This window comes from Pteropus vampyrus, unplaced genomic scaffold (assembly GCF_000151845.1).
Source record: "Pteropus vampyrus isolate Shadow unplaced genomic scaffold, Pvam_2.0 Scaffold78, whole genome shotgun sequence".
NCBI classification, from domain to species: Eukaryota; Metazoa; Chordata; class Mammalia; order Chiroptera; family Pteropodidae; genus Pteropus; species Pteropus vampyrus.
Window position 1 is genome coordinate 933,322 of NW_011888859.1, and position 7,665 is coordinate 940,986.

At 38.1% G+C, this 7,665-nt stretch overlaps 1 pseudogene; it reads right to left on the minus strand.

The window, feature by feature from the left end:
* Nucleotides 1–2,549: 2,549 nt before the first annotated feature.
* Nucleotides 2,550–2,668, minus strand: LOC111741466 (annotated as a pseudogene).
* Between the last annotated feature and the right edge of the window lie 4,997 nt (nucleotides 2,669–7,665).

A 7,665-nucleotide genomic window follows, 5' to 3' on the forward strand; every position in this document is an offset into this window, starting at 1 on the left:
GCAGCAGCAATCGAAAACTAATACAACACCCTCCAAAAATGTGTACAGTGATATTCATGGCAGTATGATTTATACAATGATATTCATAGCAGTATTATTTGTAAGAGCCCCAAAGTGGGACCATCCCAGATGGCCATTAACTGGATAGATGAACAAACTGACCTGGCTGACAATGGCGTGATGTAGAGCAGCTAGAACAGGATGGCGGCAGCCCCGGGGTGAATCTCACAGCATCAGTGGGGCATGGGGTGTGGGTGGAGACAGAACGTGTGGTTCCATGTATACAAAGTTCAAAACCAGGCAGAACTATGTTCCACTGAGCAAGGTCAGAACAGCAGTTGTCTTTGTGGGAGAAAAGGACTAAGAAGAGGAACCAGGGAGCCTTGTGGGGAGCAGTTCCTGAAAATGTTCTATGTCTTGGTCTAGGCGGTTTTTACAGGGTGTGTTTACTTGAATGACTGGTGCGCTTTTCTGCATGCATGTTATATTGTAATTTAAAAGTTCACATAATAAGAGTAGTCTATCTGTTTGGATTATTAAACTTCTTAAAAATTTAAACTAAAGACCAATTTATAATAGTGATCTCTTTTTCTCTCGTTTACTTTTGGCTGCCCTCTGATTTTTCATCGCAGAATGTTTCTCTTAAGCCTGGAGAATATAAAAATTCAGAGAAATGCCATCAAACGTTACGGTGCACTTAAACTGATTTAAATGTATACACTTTCACATACTCTGCTTTTAAATTTTATTTATTTATTTGAAGACCACTAGTTTCTCCCCAGAAGCAACTATTGCATTATTACCATTTTCTTGTATTTCTTTTCACATTGTGTGTGCGCGCGTGTGTGTGTGAGTGTGTGTGTGTGTGTGTGTGTGTGTGTGTGTGTGTGTGTGTGTATTTATATGAATGATAGCAAACTATATATACGGGTCTGTACTTGCTTTTATCATCATAATTTTTAATAGCTGAGTAGATAGTCATTAGGTTGTTGCCAGTCTTTTGCTATAAATAATTTGCAATAAATAATGCTGCAGTAAATAACCTTACATGTCTACCATTTTACACAAGCACAAGTTGCTTTTCTGTACTCTACTTCCAATCAGTAAGCATTTATTTGAAGCTATGGTGGATGTTAACTTTTTTTTCATTTAACAAATTAACTACCTGCTGAGAAGAATACTCTTATTTCTGAATTCATTCATCCAAGATACTTTGGTGCCTGTCTTCGGATTAGACAAAGCCTAAGCAATAAAAATAATCATATATCCATACAATTTCACTTACATGTGGAATCTAAGGAACAAAAAGAACAAACTAATCAAAAAAAGACTCACGAATATAGAAGACAATCTGTGACCTCCAGAGGGGCATAGGGTTGGGAGGTAGGGAGAACAGGGTGAAGGGTTAAAGAAGTACAAATTAGTAGTTGATAGATGGTCACAGGGATGGGGAGCACGGCACAGGGAATGCAGTCAGCAGTAATGTAGTGGCTAGGTGGAGAGCCAGAGGAGAGAAAGATCAATTAGAGGGGTCATTTTATAAACTATATAAATGTCTAACCAATGTACTGCATACTTGAAACTAATAATAAAATTAAATTAAAAAGAAAATAATAATATAACAAGAAAGGATGTATTCTCTAAAAGATGTATCCTCGGGCTGCTGTAACAAGGTACCACGAACCGGGTGGTTTAAAACAACAGAAATTTCTTGTCTTATAATTCTAGAGACTAGAAGTTTGAAATCAGAATGGTGTCAGAACCACGCTCTCTCCAAGATTCTAAAGAAGAATTTGTCCTTGACTCTGTCCAGCTTCTGTGGTTCCCAACCATTTTTGGCATTCATTGACCTTTAGGTGTGTCACTATGGGGAGAAAAAGATTCAAGAAGAAGCAAAGTATTTTGCCACAGAAAGGGTATTTAGAATGCAAACTGAACAAGGACCATTGGATTTGGTAATTAGGAGATTTTTGCTGACTTTAGAAGTTACATTATGGTGAATGAAGGAATGAATGGGAAGTGAGTAAAGTAGGGTATTATTACTGGAAAGGAAAATAAACTCCATTTTCTGGCTTAATAGTAAATTTCAGGTTGATAAATCACAATGCAGACCTCTTTTCCCTCCTTCTGTTTGGAGATGTCTGGGCCCTCAGCACTTCCTTTTGGAGGACACTGGCCCTCCAGGTCTTCCTGACAAGCACAGCACTGATGCTGATCTCTGCTCCTGAAATGCCCTTGACCTTTACAGGTTCAAATGCAATATACCTATGGTTTTGATTCAGCTTGCACGCTATCTCCTCTAGAAAGTCTTCCCGAATTTTCCCAGCTACAGAATTATCTTTTCCTCCTCTGAATTTCTACAATATTTATCTGTGCATCAATTTAAGTACACTTTGCTTTCAACCTTTTTTTTTTTTTATTATAATTATCGGTGCTTTTCTTCTCTACTAGACTAAAAGCTTCAAAGAGGATCGATAACTAATTCACCTTGATATTCCCAAAGATAGCATATTTCTTTATATTTACACTAGGTAATAATTTTTTTTTAATGCCTACAGCATCTGGTATTCCTAGGTGGTCTCCCATCCAAGTACTAACCAGGCCCGACCCTACTTAGCTTCCGAGATCAGGAGAGATTGGGCACGTTCAGGGTGGCATGGCCGTAGACAGATATTAATTTTTAATACACGATAGCTGTTCAATAAATATTTGTTTAGTAAATTAATAAAAGGAGACTAACTGAACTCAACATGATAACATCAAAGTCCAACAATTTGACACAGTGGACATATCTTTAGATTAAACGATCTTTGCAGATAACAGGGATTTTGAAGTCAGCAGAAACAAAATGTTAAATGCCAAACATCTAACCCAATCTAAAGCATCCAAAATCTAGGAGGTAAAGTTAAATATCAGCCAAGGATGGAATTGCTATAATAAATCGTGTGATATTGGTTGAATTGTATTCATTCAAAATTCATATGGTGAAACCCTAACCCCTCTTACCTCAGAATGTGACTGTTTGGAGATAAACCTTTAAAGAAGTGATTGAGTTAAAATGAAGCCATTAAGGTGGGCCCTAATTTAATATGACTGATATCCTTATAAGAAGAGATTAAACACAGAGAGACACTAAGTACACAGAGGAAAGATCATGTGAGGACCAAAGAGAAGACAGCATCTGCAAGCCAAAGGGAGTCCTCAGAGGAAATCCAACCTGCTAACACCTTGACCTTGGACAACTGGCCTCCAAAACAGTGAGAAAATAAATATCTGTTGTTGAAAGCACCCAGTCTGTGGTATTTTGTTATGCAGCATGAACTGACTAGTATGTCGTGGTAGTAAGGAGCCGCATTGCACAGTACAGAAGGGATGGCAGTGGGACAGGCCAAAACTTAGTCTATTAACTTTCTTTGTGATTTTGAGCAAGGAACGTTGCCTCTCTAAGCCTGTTCTTATATCACAAGGAACGTTGCCTCTCTAAGCCAGTTCTTATATCACTACATGAGAGACAGTCATTCTTCTGTGGTTGCTATAAGGAATATGTATAGTACATATATAGTACCTTAATGAAAAGAGAACTCAACAATGAATAACTGTATTGTCACAGCAATGAGAAGTGTAAATATTATACAAACATTAAAATGATTACTCTGAAGAATATCTATGTCTTATTACATATTATAGTAAATGTGATATTTTTACCGACATTATTTAATGTATCGAATGTAATAAAAATTAAATATATTAAACTTAATATACTATTAAATCAGAAAAAAACAGAACAAAAATTATATTAAAACTCTGCTAGTTACAACTTCATAAAAATTACGCATCCTTATTGAGAAGGTTGAAAGGCAATGTGTAAGTAAGAATATAGTTGTTTAATGTCAAATCTGTTAGGGCTCTTTATTACAGGAGGGAAAATCTGAACTTGAAGGAATTGAATCCAAAACTGAAATTTATTTGCTCCCAGATCCTCCTAAGGAAGAGTTGAGCAATGGAGCTGTGGAAGAGCAGAAGTCCAGCTGGCCCACTGGAACATTTGCAATCAGGAGTTTCAACAGAGTCAGGAGACACTTTTCATCTCTAGATCCTGCTGTTGGCCTCATTCCTATTCGTTATAATTGGCTTTGTCTACATGCAGAAAACATGGCCTCCCCAAGCCACACTTAACGACTTCTGCCTCCAAACGGGGCCTCCTATATTCCTCATTCTCAACCAAGGCTGCTGTTCAGCCAGCCCACACTGGTTATGGATACTGAAGGTCATCCCTGGAATCAGATTCAAATCCCAGAGAAGGGAGTCATTGGTGTTACCTTTCATTCAATCAACCATAGGCAGGAGGCCAGGTCACATAAGAGCATGGCTGCTCCCACAAGAATTGTAGATTTGAAGTAATGGAAGCAGCAGTTCCCAAGAACAAGGATTGGTACTGGGCAAAAATACAATCAAAAAACCAAAAAAACATGTGTCTGCTCTATGTATAGTTACAGCTTTTATTTTCCCAAATGTTAAAGTACAATCAGTTTTAAAAGGAAAAGAAGAAAATTTTTGGTATGAAAAGTCATCTTTCTTTCTTCATTTTATTTCTACTCTACCTTAATCAGAATGTGTTTCAACATCTCTGTTCAATTTGTGGTTAAACACAGACAACACCATGTACTGGAAATCTTTGCAGAAATGAGTGATTGAGGTCCAGCTTAGTATCACCTTTAGATCTTTCCTGGTTAAGCATCAAAATAGTCCAACCATCTGATGTTAGAGCAAGTTCATATTTGATATATCTAATTTCCTCTGAGACTTTCGGCATTTAGATTAAATTTCATTCACAGTTATATCCACATGGTAATCTCCTCAAGGCACTAACCAGAAAAAAAACAGGCCTTCACTTTGCCAGACAGACACACCTAGACATTCTCATCTTTTCCCTCAGCATATGTAGATACCATTCAAAAATAAATAAATAAATTTGCAGACAAACGAAAAGAATTTATTTTAAGATCTCGCATGAGGTCTTTGTTACAAAGAGCTTCCGTATTCTTACTCTTGAATATCTCCTAGTAACGGGAGCTAATTTGACTGCTGAGATATTCACAGGAGACAAGAAAAAATAATCGATTTCCAGTTCTTCCAGGTGCAGCCACGCCATGGAGAAACGATTTTAACAGATGAAGATTTAGTGAGGGCCTAATAAATTTTTCAGGCCAGCCCTCAAGATTCTCTCAATTCTCTAGGTACTATTAAGGAACAACACGTGTCCAGTGTTAGAATGCTCTGGTAGTGCACCTGGGGACAGAAAAGACTTAATAACACAGTAGGATCTGCGAAGAGTGTCCAACAGCAAGCAAACAAATGGAAATGACCGACGGCTGAACAGAACAATCTCAGGGTAGTTGCCATGGGGACAAATCACAGAGACTTCCAAAGGGTGCTCAGGGCACAGGTTCCTGTGGAAATCCTTGGGCTCTTCGTGGCTCGCTTCTCTCCATGGCTCCTGGTGTTTGCATCCCCAGACCGAACAACCTTTCCAAAAATGCATCGGCAAAGCTCTCTGCCAGTCAAATGGGCAAAGCACGGCAGAGAGAACACCTTACTTCACATCGCTAGTTTTAAATGATAACTATCCTAATAAACTAAGAAGTAAAAGTTAGAAGTCATGCCCGGTCCAACCTGCCAGAGAGGTGGGACCATAAATGTAATAATTCTGTATTGGGATCATTTTTATAAACATTGGTTTAAAATTTCCTTTGTAGAGAACCAATTCTGGCTTCCATTACGGTTTCCGCAATACTTTTTTTTCGCACTGTAGTGGCACCTGTCTTATTCTCCACGGGCAAAGCTGTCTTGATATTTCATGGGATGAAAAACGCAGCCAGCCCTGATTTCCAGTCAATACGCTAGAACATTGCATCCCTCCACACTTTAATTCCCTAAGTGCTTGAGAATTAAAGTCATTAATCTTTTTTCTTTTTCTTCTTCTTTTTTTTTTTTTTTAAATCACAAGGGCCCTGCTGGCATGGTAATTAGCAATTTTAGCCCTACAAAAAAATAAAAGGAATTTCAGCACAGAGGGAAAACAAAACAAAACAAAACAAAAAAAAACTAGAACAGCTGGGAAGACCTGGTCTATTTTTGCTTTCCATTTAGTTGACAAAACAAAATTCCCTTTCGGAAAGAATTTTCCTCCCACCCACTCAACTTTAGTCACTACATGTATCCTCTCTCTTTTCCTATATCTTCTTATTTATGTTCTCTTTCCTTAATGCTGTGGTTTTTTATTCGCTGAGCGTTTCCTAATTTTTTTTATTCACTTAACGAAGTTCCATTGCATGCCTGGTACAGGTGAAGTACTGTGCTAGGCACTGTGAGGTCATATAAAGATAAATTAATCATGAACACTGACATCAAAAAGTTTATTATCCCAGTAGAAGATATGTCTGGTATATAAATAAGTATAGTCGAAAGTAAAAGGTGATAAGTGACAAAATAAATATAAAGTGACATAGAAACTCAGAAAGAGAGAGATTCATTCCAGCTTAAGAGTTCAGTGAAAGTTCACAGAGGAGGTGTGCGGATCAAGGGCATTCTGAGCAGAGAAAACAGCATGAGCAAAGGCAGGGAGGCATGACAATCGTTTCTAAAAAACGTGGAGGGATTGAATTTGACTAGAGCAGCCGTTTTCAGGGTGTGGTCCTTAGATGGCCAGCAGCAGCATTACTCGAGAACTTATTAGATATGTAAATTCTCGAGCCCCACCCCAGATTTACTGAATCAAGAGCTCCTAGGTGGGGCTCTCTACAATGTATGGCATAACAAGCTCTCCAAGAGATGCTGATGAACATTCAAGTTCGAAAGTCACTGATAAAGGTATAGGCGCATAGGCTGAGAAATTAGCTTTAAAAGAGTGTATCTTCTGATGCTATTTGGTGTTCTAACATCGGTCTATTAGTTCTAAACAGTTTATAATGTTTTTTATTCTTCTATTTCCTTGTTGATCTCTTATCTAGTTATTCTATTAGAGAAAGTGGAATGTTGAAGTGTCCAACTATTATTGAATTGTCTATTTCTTCTTTCATTTCTGTCAGTTTTTTCTTCATGAATTTTGGGACTTTTTCGTTAAGTTCATACATGTTACTGGGGAGTGGGGTTCCCCTCTCAACGCGTTGTTCAGGCTCTTGATGTCTCGAACAAAGAATTGATCAAGACACCAAAGCACAGCCGAAAAGGATAACTTTATTGGAAGGGAAAGTAAAACAATAGTGCGCTCCCAAACGTGGAAGCGGGCCACGCAAGGGAAGGGCAGTTCAAGGGCTCAAGGGCTCAAGGACACAGTGATAAAGTCTCTGGGGTTTTTAATCTATATTTGCTGTGGGTGGTTACTTTTCTTAGAGAATTGGGCTTTCTTGATTGACAACTATGATGGCCAGGACTCAGTGACTCATCGTTTGCTTTCTACGCATGTTCGTTCTCAGAATTCAGTCTGTTATAATGATACTAATGAACTTCCGGGCATATGCATTATATTATAATGATGGTATAATAAGGTTCAGGTGAGTCAATGGTCGTTATAGTCTTTATTATGTAGGTGCGAGTGACTGGTTTAAACTAGTACCCAAATTTCTGTTTCCTTGTTTCCTTGTATGAGTTACTTTTAGCCCAAAA